We start from the raw sequence: 18453 nt of genomic DNA on the forward strand, positions 1-18453 counted from the left end.
TGCATTAACTCTTTGACTGGCCTCTGAGGGTTCAAGGCAGGCTTCATGCAGCAAAGCAGTCCTTTCAGGTACAGCAGCAGAGTGTGCTGGTGGTTTCAGTGCATTAACTCTTTGACTGGCCTCTGAGGTTTCAAGGCAGGCTTCATGCAGCAAAGCAGTCCTTTCAGGTACAGCAGCAGAGTGCGCTGATGGTTTTATTCCATTAACTCTTTGACTGGCCTCTGAGGGTTCAAGGCAGGCTTCATGCAGCAAAGCAGTCCTTTCTGGTACAGCAGCAGAGTGTGCTGATGGTTTTATTGCATTAACTCTTTAACTGGCCTCTGAGGGTTCAAGGCAGGCTTCATGCAGCAAAGCAGTCCTTCCAGGTAGCGCAGCAGAGTGCACTGATGGTTTTATTGCATGACCTCTTTGACGGGCCTCTGAGGGTTCAAGGCAGGCTCCATGCAGCAAAGCAGTCCTTCCAGGTACAGCAGCAGAGTGCGCTGGTGGTTTTATTGCATTAACTCTTTGACGGGCCTCTGAGGGTTCAAGGCAGGCTTCATGCAGCAAAGCAGTCCTTCCAGGTACAGCAGCAGAGTGCGTTGATGGTTTTATTGCATTAACTCTTTGTCTGGCCTCTAAGGGTTCAAGGCAGGCTCCATGCAACAAAGCAGTCCTTCCAGGTACAGCAGCAGAGTGCGCTGATGGGTTTATTGCATTAACTCTTTGACTGACCTCTGAGGGTTCAAGGCAGGCTTCATGCAGCAAAGCAGTCCTTCCAGGTACAGCAGCAGAGTGCGCTGATGGTTTTATTGCATTAACTCTTTGACGGGCCTCTGAGGGTTCAAGGCAGGCTTCATGCAGCAAAGCAGTCCTTCCAGGTACAGCAGCAGAGTGCGCTGATGGTTTTATTCCATTAACTCTTTGACTGGCCTCTGAGGGTTCGAGGCAGGCTCCAGGCAGCAAAGCAGTCCTTTCAGGTACAGCAGCAGAGTGCTCTGATGGTTTTATTGCATTAACTCTTTGACTGGCCTCTGAGGGTTCAAGGCAGGCTTCATGCAGCAAAGCAGTCCTTCCAGGTACAGCAGCAGAGTGCACTGATGGTTTTATTGCATTAACTCTTTGACTGGCCTCTGAGGGTTCAAGGCAGGCTTCATGCAACAAAGCAGTCCTTCCAGGTACAGCAGCAGAGTGCGCTGATGGTTTTATTGCATTAACTCTTTGATGAGCCTCTGAGGGTTCAAGGCAGGCTTCATGCAGCAAAGCAGTCCTTCCAGGTACAGCAGCAGAGTGTGCTGGTGGTTTTATTGCATTAACTCTTTAACTGGCCTCTGAGGGTTCAAGGCAGGCTTCATGCAGCAAAGCAGTCCTTCCGGGTACAGCAGCAGAGTGCGCTGATGGTTTTATTGCATTAACTCTTTGACTGGCCTCTGAGGGTTCAAGGCAGGCTTCATGCAGCAAAGCAGTCCTTCCAGGTACAGCAGCAGAGTGTGCTGGTGGTTTTATTCCATTAACTCTTTGACTGTCCTCTGAGGGTTCAAGGCAGGCTACATGCAGCAAAGCAGTCCTTCCAGGTACAGCAGCAGAGTGCGCTGGTGGTTTTATTGCATTAACTCTTTGACGGGCCTCTGAGGGTTCAAGGCAGGCTTCATGCAGCAAAGCAGTCCTTCCGGGTACAGCAGCAGAGTGCGCTGATGGTTTTATTGCATGAACTCTTTGACTGGCCTCTAAGGGTTCAAGGCAGGCTTCATGCAGCAAAGCAGTCCTTCCAGGTACAGCAGCAGAGTGCGCTGATGGTTTTATTGCATTAACTCTTTGACGGGCCTCAGGGTTCAAGGCAGGCTTCATGCAGCAAAGCAGTCCTTTCAGGTACAGCAGCAGAGTGCGCTGATGGTTTTATTGCATTAACTCTTTGACTGGCCTCTGAGGGTTCAAGGCAGGCTTCATGCAGCAAAGCAGTCCTTTCAGGTACAGCAGCAGAGTGTGCTGGTGGTTTCAGTGCATTAACTCTTTGACTGGCCTCTGAGGTTTCAAGGCAGGCTTCATGCAGCAAAGCAGTCCTTTCAGGTACAGCAGCAGAGTGCGCTGATGGTTTTATTCCATTAACTCTTTGACTGGCCTCTGAGGGTTCAAGGCAGGCTTCATGCAGCAAAGCAGTCCTTTCTGGTACAGCAGCAGAGTGTGCTGATGGTTTTATTGCATTAACTCTTTAACTGGCCTCTGAGGGTTCAAGGCAGGCTTCATGCAGCAAAGCAGTCCTTCCAGGTAGCGCAGCAGAGTGCACTGATGGTTTTATTGCATGACCTCTTTGACGGGCCTCTGAGGGTTCAAGGCAGGCTCCATGCAGCAAAGCAGTCCTTCCAGGTACAGCAGCAGAGTGCGCTGGTGGTTTTATTGCATTAACTCTTTGACGGGCCTCTGAGGGTTCAAGGCAGGCTTCATGCAGCAAAGCAGTCCTTCCAGGTACAGCAGCAGAGTGCGTTGATGGTTTTATTGCATTAACTCTTTGTCTGGCCTCTAAGGGTTCAAGGCAGGCTCCATGCAGCAAAGCAGTCCTTCCAGGTACAGCAGCAGAGTGCGCTGATGGGTTTATTGCATTAACTCTTTGACTGACCTCTGAGGGTTCAAGGCAGGCTTCATGCAGCAAAGCAGTCCTTCCAGGTACAGCAGCAGAGTGCGCTGATGGTTTTATTGCATTAACTCTTTGACGGGCCTCTGAGGGTTCAAGGCAGGCTTCATGCAGCAAAGCAGTCCTTCCAGGTACAGCAGCAGAGTGCGCTGATGGTTTTATTCCATTAACTCTTTGACTGGCCTCTGAGGGTTCAAGGCAGGCTCCAGGCAGCAAAGCAGTCCTTTCAGGTACAGCAGCAGAGTGCGCTGATGGTTTTATTGCATTAACTCTTTGACTGGCCTCTGAGGGTTCAAGGCAGGCTTCATGCAGCAAAGCAGTCCTTCCAGGTACAGCAGCAGAGTGCACTGATGGTTTTATTGCATTAACTCTTTGACTGGCCTCTGAGGGTTCAAGGCAGGCTTCATGCAGCAAAGCAGTCCTTCCAGGTACAGCAGCAGAGTGTGCTGGTGGTTTTATTGCATTAACTCTTTAACTGGCCTCTGAGGGTTCAAGGCAGGCTTCATGCAGCAAAGCAGTCCTTCCGGGTACAGCAGCAGAGTGCGCTGATGGTTTTATTGCATTAACTCTTTGATGAGCCTCTGAGGGTTCAAGGCAGGCTTCATGCAGCAAAGCAGTCCTTCCAGGTACAGCAGCAGAGTGTGCTGGTGGTTTTATTGCATTAACTCTTTAACTGGCCTCTGAGGGTTCAAGGCAGGCTTCATGCAGCAAAGCAGTCCTTCCGGGTACAGCAGCAGAGTGCGCTGATGGTTTTATTGCATTAACTCTTTGACTGGCCTCTGAGGGTTCAAGGCAGGCTTCATGCAGCAAAGCAGTCCTTCCAGGTACAGCAGCAGAGTGTGCTGGTGGTTTTATTCCATTAACTCTTTGACTGTCCTCTGAGGGTTCAAGGCAGGCTACATGCAGCAAAGCAGTCCTTCCAGGTACAGCAGCAGAGTGCGCTGATGGTTTTATTGCATTAACTCTTTGACGGGCCTCTGAGGGTTCAAGGCAGGCTTCATGCAGCAAAGCAGTCCTTCCAGGTACAGCAGCAGAGTGCGCTGATGGTTTTATTCCATTAACTCTTTGACTGGCCTCTGAGGGTTCGAGGCAGGCTCCAGGCAGCAAAGCAGTCCTTTCAGGTACAGCAGCAGAGTGCGCTGATGGTTTTATTGCATTAACTCTTTGACTGGCCTCTGAGGGTTCAAGGCAGGCTTCATGCAGCAAAGCAGTCCTTCCAGGTACAGCAGCAGAGTGCACTGATGGTTTTATTGCATTAACTCTTTGACTGGCCTCTGAGGGTTCAAGGCAGGCTTCATGCAACAAAGCAGTCCTTCCAGGTACAGCAGCAGAGTGCGCTGATGGTTTTATTGCATTAACTCTTTGATGAGCCTCTGAGGGTTCAAGGCAGGCTTCATGCAGCAAAGCAGTCCTTCCAGGTACAGCAGCAGAGTGTGCTGGTGGTTTTATTGCATTAACTCTTTAACTGGCCTCTGAGGGTTCAAGGCAGGCTTCATGCAGCAAAGCAGTACTTCCGGGTACAGCAGCAGAGTGCGCTGATGGTTTTATTGCATTAACTCTTTGACTGGCCTCTGAGGGTTCAAGGCAGGCTTCATGCAGCAAAGCAGTCCTTCCAGGTACAGCAGCAGAGTGTGCTGGTGGTTTTATTCCATTAACTCTTTGACTGTCCTCTGAGGGTTCAAGGCAGGCTACATGCAGCAAAGCAGTCCTTCCAGGTACAGCAGCAGAGTGCGCTGGTGGTTTTATTGCATTAACTCTTTGACGGGCCTCTGAGGGTTCAAGGCAGGCTTCATGCAGCAAAGCAGTCCTTCCAGGTACAGCAGCAGAGTGCGCTGATGGTTTTATTGCATTAACTCTTTGACGGGCCTCTGAGGGTTCAAGGCAGGCTTCATGCAGCAAAGCAGTCCTTCCAGGTACAGCAGCTGAGTGCGCTGATGGTTTTATTGCATTAACTCTTTGACGGGCCTCTGAGGGTTCAAGGCAGGCTCCATGCAGCAAAGCAGTCCTTTCTGGTACAGCAGCAGAGTGTGCTGATGGTTTTATTGCATTAACTCTTTAACTGGCCTCTGAGGGTTCAAGGCAGGCTTCATGCAGCAAAGCAGTCCTTCCAGGTAGCGCAGCAGAGTGCACTGATGGTTTTTATTGCATGACCTCTTTGACGGGCCTCTGAGGGTTCAAGGCAGGCTCCATGCAGCAAAGCAGTCCTTCCAGGTACAGCAGCAGAGTGCGCTGGTGGTTTTATTGCATTAACTCTTTGACGGGCCTCTGAGGGTTCAAGGCAGGCTTCATGCAGCAAAGCAGTCCTTCCAGGTACAGCAGCAGAGTGCGTTGATGGTTTTATTGCATTAACTCTTTGTCTGGCCTCTAAGGGTTCAAGGCAGGCTCCATGCAGCAAAGCAGTCCTTCCAGGTACAGCAGCAGAGTGCGCTGATGGGTTTATTGCATTAACTCTTTGACTGACCTCTGAGGGTTCAAGGCAGGCTTCATGCAGCAAAGCAGTCCTTCCAGGTACAGCAGCAGAGTGCGCTGATGGTTTTATTGCATTAACTCTTTGACGGGCCTCTGAGGGTTCAAGGCAGGCTTCATGCAGCAAAGCAGTCCTTCCAGGTACAGCAGCAGAGTGCGCTGATGGTTTTATTCCATTAACTCTTTGACTGGCCTCTGAGGGTTCAAGGCAGGCTCCAGGCAGCAAAGCAGTCCTTTCAGGTACAGCAGCAGAGTGCGCTGATGGTTTTATTGCATTAACTCTTTGACTGGCCTCTGAGGGTTCAAGGCAGGCTTCATGCAGCAAAGCAGTCCTTCCAGGTACAGCAGCAGAGTGCACTGATGGTTTTATTGCATTAACTCTTTGACTGGCCTCTGAGGGTTCAAGGCAGGCTTCATGCAGCAAAGCAGTCCTTCCAGGTACAGCAGCAGAGTGTGCTGGTGGTTTTATTGCATTAACTCTTTAACTGGCCTCTGAGGGTTCAAGGCAGGCTTCATGCAGCAAAGCAGTCCTTCCGGGTACAGCAGCAGAGTGCGCTGATGGTTTTATTGCATTAACTCTTTGATGAGCCTCTGAGGGTTCAAGGCAGGCTTCATGCAGCAAAGCAGTCCTTCCAGGTACAGCAGCAGAGTGTGCTGGTGGTTTTATTGCATTAACTCTTTAACTGGCCTCTGAGGGTTCAAGGCAGGCTTCATGCAGCAAAGCAGTCCTTCCGGGTACAGCAGCAGAGTGCGCTTATGGTTTTATTGCATTAACTCTTTGACTGGCCTCTGAGGGTTCAAGGCAGGCTTCATGCAGCAAAGCAGTCCTTCCAGGTACAGCAGCAGAGTGTGCTGGTGGTTTTATTCCATTAACTCTTTGACTGTCCTCTGAGGGTTCAAGGCAGGCTACATGCAGCAAAGCAGTCCTTCCAGGTACAGCAGCAGAGTGCGCTGATGGTTTTATTGCATTAACTCTTTGACGGGCCTCTGAGGGTTCAAGGCAGGCTTCATGCAGCAAAGCAGTCCTTCCAGGTACAGCAGCAGAGTGCGCTGATGGTTTTATTCCATTAACTCTTTGACTGGCCTCTGAGGGTTCGAGGCAGGCTCCAGGCAGCAAAGCAGTCCTTTCAGGTACAGCAGCAGAGTGCGCTGATGGTTTTATTGCATTAACTCTTTGACTGGCCTCTGAGGGTTCAAGGCAGGCTTCATGCAGCAAAGCAGTCCTTCCAGGTACAGCAGCAGAGTGCACTGATGGTTTTATTGCATTAACTCTTTGACTGGCCTCTGAGGGTTCAAGGCAGGCTTCATGCAACAAAGCAGTCCTTCCAGGTACAGCAGCAGAGTGCGCTGATGGTTTTATTGCATTAACTCTTTGATGAGCCTCTGAGGGTTCAAGGCAGGCTTCATGCAGCAAAGCAGTCCTTCCAGGTACAGCAGCAGAGTGTGCTGGTGGTTTTATTGCATTAACTCTTTAACTGGCCTCTGAGGGTTCAAGGCAGGCTTCATGCTGCAAAGCAGTCCTTCCGGGTACAGCAGCAGAGTGCGCTGATGGTTTTATTGCATTAACTCTTTGACTGGCCTCTGAGGGTTCAAGGCAGGCTTCATGCAGCAAAGCAGTCCTTCCAGGTACAGCAGCAGAGTGTGCTGGTGGTTTTATTCCATTAACTCTTTGACTGTCCTCTGAGGGTTCAAGGCAGGCTACATGCAGCAAAGCAGTCCTTCCAGGTACAGCAGCAGAGTGCGCTGGTGGTTTTATTGCATTAACTCTTTGACGGGCCTCTGAGGGTTCAAGGCAGGCTTCATGCAGCAAAGCAGTCCTTCCGGGTACAGCAGCAGAGTGCGCTGATGGTTTTATTGCATGAACTCTTTGACTGGCCTCTAAGGGTTCAAGGCAGGCTTCATGCAGCAAAGCAGTCCTTCCAGGTACAGCAGCAGAGTGCGCTGATGGTTTTATTGCATTAACTCTTTGACGGGCCTCAGGGTTCAAGGCAGGCTTCATGCAGCAAAGCAGTCCTTTCAGGTACAGCAGCAGAGTGCGCTGATGGTTTTATTGCATTAACTCTTTGACTGGCCTCTGAGGGTTCAAGGCAGGCTTCATGCAGCAAAGCAGTCCTTTCAGGTACAGCAGCAGAGTGTGCTGGTGGTTTCAGTGCATTAACTCTTTGACTGGCCTCTGAGGTTTCAAGGCAGGCTTCATGCAGCAAAGCAGTCCTTTCAGGTACAGCAGCAGAGTGCGCTGATGGTTTTATTCCATTAACTCTTTGACTGGCCTCTGAGGGTTCAAGGCAGGCTTCATGCAGCAAAGCAGTCCTTTCTGGTACAGCAGCAGAGTGTGCTGATGGTTTTATTGCATTAACTCTTTAACTGGCCTCTGAGGGTTCAAGGCAGGCTTCATGCAGCAAAGCAGTCCTTCCAGGTAGCGCAGCAGAGTGCACTGATGGTTTTATTGCATGACCTCTTTGACGGGCCTCTGAGGGTTCAAGGCAGGCTCCATGCAGCAAAGCAGTCCTTCCAGGTACAGCAGCAGAGTGCGCTGGTGGTTTTATTGCATTAACTCTTTGACGGGCCTCTGAGGGTTCAAGGCAGGCTTCATGCAGCAAAGCAGTCCTTCCAGGTACAGCAGCAGAGTGCGTTGATGGTTTTATTGCATTAACTCTTTGTCTGGCCTCTAAGGGTTCAAGGCAGGCTCCATGCAGCAAAGCAGTCCTTCCAGGTACAGCAGCAGAGTGCGCTGATGGGTTTATTGCATTAACTCTTTGACTGACCTCTGAGGGTTCAAGGCAGGCTTCATGCAGCAAAGCAGTCCTTCCAGGTACAGCAGCAGAGTGCGCTGATGGTTTTATTGCATTAACTCTTTGACGGGCCTCTGAGGGTTCAAGGCAGGCTTCATGCAGCAAAGCAGTCCTTCCAGGTACAGCAGCAGAGTGCGCTGATGGTTTTATTCCATTAACTCTTTGACTGGCCTCTGAGGGTTCAAGGCAGGCTCCAGGCAGCAAAGCAGTCCTTTCAGGTACAGCAGCAGAGTGCGCTGATGGTTTTATTGCATTAACTCTTTGACTGGCCTCTGAGGGTTCAAGGCAGGCTTCATGCAGCAAAGCAGTCCTTCCAGGTACAGCAGCAGAGTGCACTGATGGTTTTATTGCATTAACTCTTTGACTGGCCTCTGAGGGTTCAAGGCAGGCTTCATGCAGCAAAGCAGTCCTTCCAGGTACAGCAGCAGAGTGTGCTGGTGGTTTTATTGCATTAACTCTTTAACTGGCCTCTGAGGGTTCAAGGCAGGCTTCATGCAGCAAAGCAGTCCTTCCGGGTACAGCAGCAGAGTGCGCTGATGGTTTTATTGCATTAACTCTTTGATGAGCCTCTGAGGGTTCAAGGCAGGCTTCATGCAGCAAAGCAGTCCTTCCAGGTACAGCAGCAGAGTGTGCTGGTGGTTTTATTGCATTAACTCTTTAACTGGCCTCTGAGGGTTCAAGGCAGGCTTCATGCAGCAAAGCAGTCCTTCCGGGTACAGCAGCAGAGTGCGCTGATGGTTTTATTGCATTAACTCTTTGACTGGCCTCTGAGGGTTCAAGGCAGGCTTCATGCAGCAAAGCAGTCCTTCCAGGTACAGCAGCAGAGTGTGCTGGTGGTTTTATTCCATTAACTCTTTGACTGTCCTCTGAGGGTTCAAGGCAGGCTACATGCAGCAAAGCAGTCCTTCCAGGTACAGCAGCAGAGTGCGCTGGTGGTTTTATTGCATTAACTCTTTGACGGGCCTCTGAGGGTTCAAGGCAGGCTTCATGCAGCAAAGCAGTCCTTCCGGGTACAGCAGCAGAGTGCGCTGATGGTTTTATTGCATGAACTCTTTGACGGGCCTGTGAGGGTTCAAGGCAGGCTCCATGCAGCAAAGCAGTCCTTCCAGGTACAGCAGCAGAGTGCGCTGGTGGTTTTATTGCATTAACTCTTTGACGGGCCTCTAAGGGTTCAAGGCAGGCTATATGCAGCAAAGCAGTCCTTCCAGGTATAGCAGCAGAGTTTTCTGATGGTTTTATTGCATTAACTCTTTGACGGGCCTCTGAGGGTTGAAGGCATGCTCCATGCAGCAAAGCAGTCCTTTCAGGTACAGCAGCAGAGTGCGCTGATGGTTTTATTGCATTAACTCTTTGACGGGCCTCTGAGGGTTCAAGGCAGGCTCCATGCAGCAAAGCAGTCCTTCCAGGTACAGCAGCAGAGTGCGCTGATGGTTTTATTGCATTAACTCTTTGACGGGCCTCTGAGGGTTCAAGGCAGGCTTCATGCAGCAAAGCAGTCCTTCCAGGTACAGCAGCAGAGTGCGCTGATGGTTTTATTCCATTAACTCTTTGACTGGCCTCTGAGGGTTCAATGCAGGCTCCAGGCAGCAAAGCAGTCCTTCAGGTACAGCAGCAGAGTGCGCTGATGGTTTTATTGCATTAACTCTTTGACTGGCCTCTGAGGGTTCAAGGCAGGCTTCATGCAGCAAAGCAGTCCTTCCAGGTACAGCAGCAGAGTGCACTGATGGTTTTATTGCATTAACTCTTTGACTGGCCTCTGAGGGTTCAAGGCAGGCTTCATGCAGCAAAGCAGTCCTTCCAGGTACAGCAGCAGAGTGTGCTGGTGGTTTTATTGCATTAACTCTTTAACTGGCCTCTGAGGGTTCAAGGCAGGCTTCATGCAGCAAAGCAGTCCTTCCGGGTACAGCAGCAGAGTGCGCTGATGGTTTTATTGCATTAACTCTTTGATGAGCCTCTGAGGGTTCAAGGCAGGCTTCATGCAGCAAAGCAGTCCTTCCAGGTACAGCAGCAGAGTGTGCTGGTGGTTTTATTGCATTAACTCTTTAACTGGCCTCTGAGGGTTCAAGGCAGGCTTCATGCAGCAAAGCAGTCCTTCCGGGTACAGCAGCAGAGTGCGCTGATGGTTTTATTGCATTAACTCTTTGACTGGCCTCTGAGGGTTCAAGGCAGGCTTCATGCAGCAAAGCAGTCCTTCCAGGTACAGCAGCAGAGTGTGCTGGTGGTTTTATTCCATTAACTCTTTGACTGTCCTCTGAGGGTTCAAGGCAGGCTACATGCAGCAAAGCAGTCCTTCCAGGTACAGCAGCAGAGTGCGCTGGTGGTTTTATTGCATTAACTCTTTGACGGGCCTCTGAGGGTTCAAGGCAGGCTTCATGCAGCAAAGCAGTCCTTCCGGGTACAGCAGCAGAGTGCGCTGGTGGTTTTATTGCATTAACTCTTTGACGGGCCTCTAAGGGTTCAAGGCAGGCTATATGCAGCAAAGCAGTCCTTCCAGGTATAGCAGCAGAGTTTTCTGATGGTTTTATTGCATTAACTCTTTGACGGGCCTCTGAGGGTTGAAGGCATGCTCCATGCAGCAAAGCAGTCCTTTCAGGTACAGCAGCAGAGTGCGCTGATGGTTTTATTGCATTAACTCTTTGACGGGCCTCTGAGGGTTCAAGGCAGGCTCCATGCAGCAAAGCAGTCCTTCCAGGTACAGCAGCAGAGTGCGCTGATGGTTTTATTGCATTAACTCTTTGACGGGCCTCTGAGGGTTCAAGGCAGGCTTCATGCAGCAAAGCAGTCCTTCCAGGTACAGCAGCTGAGTGCGCTGATGGTTTTATTGCATTAACTCTTTGACGGGCCTCTGAGGGTTCAAGGCAGGCTCCATGCAGCAAAGCAGTCCTTTCAGGTACAGCAGCAGAGTGCGTTGATGGTTTTATTGCATTAACTCTTTGACTGGCCTCTGAGGGTTCAAGGCAGGCTTCATGCAGCAAAGCAGTCCTTCCAGGTACAGCAGCAGAGTGAGCTGATGGTTTTATTGCATGAACTCTTTGACTGGCCTCTGAGGGTTCAAGGCAGGCTTCATGCAGCAAAGCAGTCCTTTCAGGTACAGCAGCAGAGTGCGCTGATGGTTTTATTGCATTTACTCTTTGAGTGGCCTCTGAGGGTTCAAGGCTGGCTTCATGCAGCAAAGCAGTCCTTCCAGGTACAGCAGCAGAGTGAGCTGATGGTTTTATTGCATGAACTCTTTGACTGGCCTCTGAGGGTTCAAGGCAGGCTTCATGCAGCAAAGCAGTCCTTTCAGGTACAGCAGCAGAGTGCGCTGATGGTTTTATTGCATTAACTCTTTGACTGGCCTCTGAGGGTTCAAGGCAGGCTCAATGCAGCAAAGCAGTCCTTCCAGGTACAGCAGCAGAGTGCGCTGGTTGTTTTATTGCATTAACTCTTTGACTGGCCTCTGAGGGTTCAAGGCATGCTCCATGCAGCAAAGCAGTCCTTTCAGGTACAGCAGCTGAGTGTGCTGATGGTTTTATTGCATTAACTCTTTGACTGGCCTTTGAGAGTTCAAGGCAGGCTTCATGCAGCAAAGCAGTCCTTTCAGGTACAGCAGCAGAGTGCGCTGATGGTTTTATTGCATTAACTCTTTGACTGGCCTCTGAGGGTTCAAGGCAGGCTCCATGCAGCAAAGCAGTCCTTTCAGGTACAGCAGCAGAGTGCACTGGTGGTTTTATTCCATTAACTCATTGACTGGCCTCTGAGGGTTCAAGGCAGGCTCCATGCAGCAAAGCAGTCCTTTCAGGTACAGCAGCAGAGTGCGCTGATGGTTTTATTGCATTAACTCTTTGACTGGCCTCTGAGGGTTCAAGGCAGGCTCCATGCAGCAAAGCAGTCCTTTCAGGTACAGCAGCAGAGTGCGCTGATGGTTTTATTGCATTAACTCTTTGACTGCCTTCTGAGGGTTCAAGGCAGGCTTCATGCAGCAAAGCAGTCCTTCCAGGTACAGCAGCAGAGTGCGCTGATGGTTTTATTGCATTAACTCTTTGACGGGCCTCTGAGGGTTCAAGGCAGGCTTCATGCAGCAAAGCAGTCCTTCCAGGTACAGCAGCAGAGTGCGTTGATGGTTTTATTGCATTAACTCTTTGACTGGCCTCTGAGGGTTCAAGGCAGGCTTCATGCAGCAAAGCAGTCCTTTCAGGTACAGCAGCAGAGTGCACTGATGGTTTTATTGCATTAACTCTTTGTCTGGCCTCTGAGGGTTCAGGGCAGGCTCCATGCAGCAAAGAAGTCCTTCAAGGTACAGCAGCAGAGTGCGCTGATGGTTTTATTGCATTAACTCTTTGACTGGCCTCTGAGGGTTCAAGGCAGGCTTCATGCAGCAAAGCAGTCCTTCCAGGTACAGCAGCAGAGTGTGCTGATGGTTTTATTGCATTAACTCTTTGACGGGCGTCTGAGGGTTCAAGGCAGGCTTCATGCAGCAAAGCAGTCCTTCCAGGTACAGCAGCAGAGTGCGCTGATGGTTTTATTGCATTAACTCTTTGACTGGCCTCTGAGGGTACAAGGCAGGCTCCATGCAGCAAAGCAGTCCTTCCAGGTAGCGCAGCAGAGTGCACTGATGGTTTTATTGCATGAACTCTTTGACGGGCCTCTGAGGGTTCCAGGCAGGCTCCATGCAGCAAAGCAGTCCTTTCAGGTACAGCAGCAGAGTGTGCTGATGGTTTTATTGCATTAACTCTTTGACTGGCCTCTGAGGGTTCAAGGCAGGCTTCATGCAGCAAAGCAGTCCTTTCAGGTACAGCAGCAGGGTGCGCTGATGGTTTTATTTCATTAACTCTTTGTCTCCCGCTTCTCAGATCCCTCGCTCTGTGTGCACTGATAGCTGTCCTGCTGGATACAGGAAGGTTCCTCGGAAGGGGGAGCCTATTTGCTGCTATGACTGCGCCCGCTGCCCGGAGGGAGAAATCACCAATTCAAGTGGTAGGTAATCAATATATGCTTCAGAATGGGCACATCATGGGTAAATATACCTTCGTAAGGCTTGATAGCTGTTATTTTGCTAAAAAATGAAGAAAAGATGGTATGTTCTGAAAAGTGATTGCACCAGTCTGATCTCGGATGTTTTCTGAACTTTATATTCTTCTCAGTCATTGGTCTCATTTTGGTCTTTGCCCCAGGAACGTGTTTATTTTCAATATCTTAATATATTCAAGTTCTCTTGTATGGTACCAGGCACATATTATATATAATGGGTTTATAACTGCTTTGACAAGTGTGATTTCCGTCATACAGTTGTTTCCATTCCCATTTCTTATCCCCCACCTTGGTTTCCAACCAAGTCTGAAAGTCGACATAGAAACAAGAGTTAATTCTCTCTTCAAAGTCTAAATATCAAAGCTCTGACACGGGGGTAATCTGTGCTACAATCAAGGAGGCATTGCTAAGCTTTTTTTGTATGAGATGCTATTCTCTGTAGTGCACAATATAGATCTGTTCTGTGGCTATATAGAGGAACAAAGCTACTGCCATTTTAAGGTCAGGGGATTCTAAGGTGACTTAGAAATATTATTTTAGCATATGACAGGGAGTATTTTAGGCCAGATGTATGAAAAAAGGATTTTGCCATTCCCTATTTGCGAATAATAATGATTCACAAATGGGGAATTGCACAATTGTATGTACTACTTGTACCAAAATTTAGAAATCACAATTTTGTGTTTTCTGATTCTGCCACATGCATTAACATTTGGATTTGCGATTCCTAAATAGCGATTTTTAAGGATTCACTATTGTGGAATGGCAAATACTTATGCATTTAAGAATCACAAAATAAATTGTGGTTCCTTAAAATTACCTATTAGCGATTTGCAAACTGCAAATCGCTATAAGTAATGTTACCAAATTGGTACTCGCAAATTGCAAATGCAATTCCAAGGGTGCCAGGTGGCCTAAGGCCCCCATGATGCACCCCCCAAAAACATAAGTGTGCACATGTGGTGCACCCACATGCCCTAAAGGCATTCTTTGAACAAGGCACTTTTGTGCATATTTCAACGAATGCGCAAATTACCATCCTATTGAAGTTGATGGTAATTAGCGTTTCCTAAATGCACAGTTTGCCTTTAGAAAATTGCGATTCCCTGAATGCATTTGCAATTTAGGTAATCACAAAAAATTGAGATTATCTAATTTGCGAAAGGAAATGGATTCATGCATCAGAGAAGGGCTTTTTCCTGTCGCAAACGGGCCAATTCTGCTAATTGGCCCGTTTGCGACCAGAAAAAAGCTTGATGCATGTGGCCCATTGTTTGGTATTTTTAAATAGCGTATCAAAAATTGCAAACCGGTAATAGTCACAAATTGTGATTCCCTATTTTGAAATTTGAAACAAAGAAAGTATCTCATGGTTATGCTATCATTACCAGGACAAGAACCACATCTGCAGCATAATAGAGGTCTGTGCTGAGTTGCTGCGGTTTATCGAGGGAGTTCCTACATTTTCAAATAGGATCTCAAGAGCGAGAACGACGGGTGGAAGAGAAAACACAAGTTTAGAGATATTGAGTTGGAGATATTAGTAGTAGAATGTATGGTGACCAATGACACACTTGTTTGTAAATCTTCTCTACAAGTTGCTGAAGCCACTAAAAGATGCATCTGTTAAATGATGTAGGAAAGTAGAAATGCCACAGGGGTTGCAAGTTGCAGCACAAGTGAAATCAGGAAAAGATAGTGTGACATTGACACACGATCAGTGCAGCAGCCGCTTCCTCACACCTTGCAAAGGGAGTGTGCCTGGCATGGTTCCCTACAGTATCTCACAGGTTCCAATGCTCTCCTCTGTCCCACAGGTCACACTGGTCTTGGCAAGAAGAAGAAAATATAAGGCAATGTTCTGACCTCAGAAATGGTGCTCTGGGATTGCAGCCTGCTTGCTTTCCCTCTACAGTCATTGCTGCATTCTTCACCAGAGCTGTCCTCATGCCGTACTATCAAAAGACCATTCCTAGTGGCACTTTTGTTCAAAATAGCACATCAGACTGCAATTTTGCATGCACTCTGTAGTGCATATAGAGAGTTCATCTTCTCTTTTACTGATAACAAACTCATGTTCTAAAAAAATCCATATGTATGATTAATCACTGAATGTGTGCATCCTTGAGCTACATTATACCTTCTTTGAATGCGAATTTATCCACAAATTTACGAGATCATAATCCATGGTCTTAAAGCATATGCACTGTCACCTTTATTGGTTATGGAACACATGTTATGATTTTCAGTTCAAACATATCTAAGTCTAGAAAAGAGTTTTTCTTTGTTAGCCTATCCAACAAATATCTGTCTCCAAAATCTCCTCTGGATAGACAGCAGCATAATTCACAGTGGCTAAAGTTGTATGAATCCTGTGTTCTCCCAGGGTATTTTGCCACTAGGCCTGTGAATAAATGATCAGTTATATACAAGCTGTAAGTTTCATGACTGCTGAGGCTGCCTCTTGCTTTACAGGTTGCAAGAACCCCTTTCAGAGGGCCACAGGAACACAAGAGCACTCTTGGCACACTTTGACACTTTATCCTGAAGGTGGTCTTTGGGACTCTTTAGCCTTAAGAGACCGAAACGTTGGGGACGCATCCACCACTCTTACCATTATTTAAACAACCATCATTTTAATGGACATTCATCTCTGAATGAATTATGGTTTAAGAGACATGTATTGGTTGGGTGGATTAACACGTCAACAATCATTGCTGTTATGCTTTTACGACCCTTCACGATCATTCAATGAATGTTGACGTATATCTATATTGTATAAATGTAATTTTTATAATCTACTTAGAGTACGCCTCATTAAACTGATTCATTCGCTGGAGTTATTTCAAGATTGTTAGTGGGTGGATACATTTGATACCGACCACATAAACTGATTTAAAACCTTAAAAATATTAATTGTTAATTACTCATTCAGGAGCTTCTTTGGTTACTTCAGGACTATGCCATGGTAAATGCTCATAATTCTTGTTTGCCTATGACAACAAAAATCAGCATTTGGGATCCAGTCATCAGGACAGTTGGGCACTATTACCATGCAGAGGACTTTTGTATCCCAACAGACACACCTCCCAGATTAGAACATCCAGAAACAACTCCTAACCTGGAGAGGTTAGGAGGTATGGTCAGTAAAACTGGCAGGAAAGTCCCTCAGCATTCTCATGGCTCAATAAGGCTCTGTGCTCATGGCCGGACCGGCCGTAACGAGCACCAGGCGTTTCCTAGGTGGGCCACGAGGCTGGGGCCTGGCTTTGGGCCCCTGTGGGGGCATTTCTGTTACCGTAAGCCAGCAATATCAGCCCCCTGTAACAACTTCGGCTGAAACCGACCCTTGTAAACAGCTCAGCCACCCACCCAGGGGGCCAGGCGAGATGTTTGCCAGGGCCACTTACGATTCCCAGTCCGGCCCTCTCTGTGCTCCACCACAAGGTGTAACCATTGCAAAGAAATAGACTATCGCAGCAACTTGTTAATCTCTCCCTTCATAATCATTGACCATTTCAGTGGCTATGATTGGTATACACTACAAACATAGTGCCAAATAAATAAGGGGAAACTTGCGCAATGCCCACGCTATGGAAAATCACTCCTTCTCAATAGCCCCCCGTCTGTTCCGTGGGCATTAAACTCCTATTAATATATGCTACGGGACGCTCTCTACCTTTCTCATCCATTTGAGCTAACACTGTTGCAGCTGCTTTGAGACATCCATTTCTACAACGAAAGGCAGACTGTAGTCAGGTGCTTTCAGTACAGGTGCAATGCATAGTGCCTTCTTCAGTTCCTTAAATGTTTTCTGCAGTCCATATCCCTTTTGTGGACTGCTTCTTAGAGGTCAAAGCAGTCAATGGGGCAACTAGACTTCCATAATGTGTCACAAGGTTCCAGTTATACCCGGTGAGTCCTAAAAAGGCACTCACCAGTCTGGGTAGTAGGCACTTCCCTCTCCATCACAGGCTGAATCTTGGCATCCAAGGGGGAAATCTTCTTGTTTATCAACTCATGTTGATGGTGGAGTACTGCGGATTGCCCCACCTGACACTTGGTTGTCTTGATGGTCAGTTTTGCCTCCTGTATCCTAGCCAACACTACTCCTAGGTGCCACAGGTGGTCTTGTCATGAATTGCTGAAGACAACAACATCATCCAGGTAGGCCACAGAGCACTCTTCCAGCCCTGCGAGAATGTGGTTCACCAGGTGCTGAAAAATGGCAGGACCATTCTTTAACCCAAAGGGCATTTCCTTGAACTTATGCATCCTCTCTGGTGTGGAAAATCCAATCTTCTCCTTGACATTTGAGCCAGCGCAATCCGCCAATGTCCACTTGTCAGATAGAAGGTGCTCAAGTGCTTTGCAGCACCTCACCGATCCACAACCTCATCCTCTCTGAGGATTGGATGGACATCGGTTTTGGTTATCTCATTGAGAGCTCCGAAGTTCACACAGAACCACAAGTTAGTAGACCCTTACTTTGGTGCTAGAACCACAGGAGTAGACCAAGGACAACGAGATCTCTCAATGATCCCCAGGTCCAACATTTTTCCAACTTCCACCTTAATGCATCCCTTAACCCAGTCAGAATTTCTGTCCATCCTACCCTTCATTGGCAAACGGTCACCCGTCCTGCACACAGTCAAGTGTTAACCCTGGAGTCAGGTTGGCAAACTGTCCTAACACCTCTTTACATTCTCTCTGCTGCTTAGGTGTTAAGTCAGGGGAGGTGTTAACGCAGGGACTAACTGAACTCTTTCTACAAAGCCACCCTTCATGTCATTATGCATTAAGTCAGTAAGAGTTTCACTGTTTTCCTCTACTTCCTGTGCCATAGTAATGACATTCACTATATAATCTCTCCAGTGGTAAATATAAAGCACCTTCTTTATGAGAAAGTAACGCAGTGCAGTGCTGCTAGCCATTTTGCTGCATCGTGCTGAGTTACTTTCAGAGCACTGGGATATGTCATATTTACAATAATATGACAGATCCCTGTGCTCTCCCCTGTGCTGGTCCACAATTGGCTGCCATCCACTGATACAGGCGCCCTTGCACCATGGCCATTTTGGAACCAGTGTGTGGAGAGTTCCTCTCCCACTTTGGCTTAGAACTACGCTGTGCTCGCCCTTTGTGAAACCTGTTAGCTAACCACATGGTGTCCAAACCCTGCAAGTCTGTCTGGATCCCTTTCTGTCAAATGAGACAGGTTATACCAAAGCAGGGTAGAGTACTCCTCCTTGAGTCGCTCTGTCACCATCAACTAGTTAAGGACCTGAAGGTCCTTGCCTCCATCCCACCTACACACTCATTCCAATCATGCAATACACCATGAATCCAAGTATCAGAACTTTAAAATGAGGGAGTTTGTGGGAATCACTCCAGTGGCACAAGTACAAAAAGGACCTGTTCACTCATACTGTTCGCTACACAGTATACTGCCACCACTGCGCTTGTGCTATCTAACTCCTGGTGATGGCAGTAGCATCCCACCACTATGAGGGTAGTGCTTTGGGTGCCCCTTCCAGTCCAGCAAGACCACAATCCGTGAGACAGGCTGATGCCATG

The 18453-nt window shown here is 48.2% G+C and overlaps 1 protein-coding gene across 1 annotated transcript in view; it reads left to right on the top strand.

Annotated features, from left to right (window-relative positions):
- The first annotated feature begins 12725 nt into the window (after positions 1-12725).
- Positions 12726-18453, top strand: part of LOC144806179 (vomeronasal type-2 receptor 26-like) — a 77394-nt gene continuing 71666 nt past the window's right edge. The window contains exon 1 of the mRNA XM_078672602.1: positions 12726-12822. The gene's annotated coding sequence lies outside the window, so the exon portion shown is untranslated. The remainder of the gene's footprint in view (positions 12823-18453) is intronic.

Source organism: Lissotriton helveticus, chromosome 1_2 (assembly GCF_964261635.1).
Source record: "Lissotriton helveticus chromosome 1_2, aLisHel1.1, whole genome shotgun sequence".
In the NCBI taxonomy this organism is placed as follows: Eukaryota; Metazoa; Chordata; class Amphibia; order Caudata; family Salamandridae; genus Lissotriton; species Lissotriton helveticus.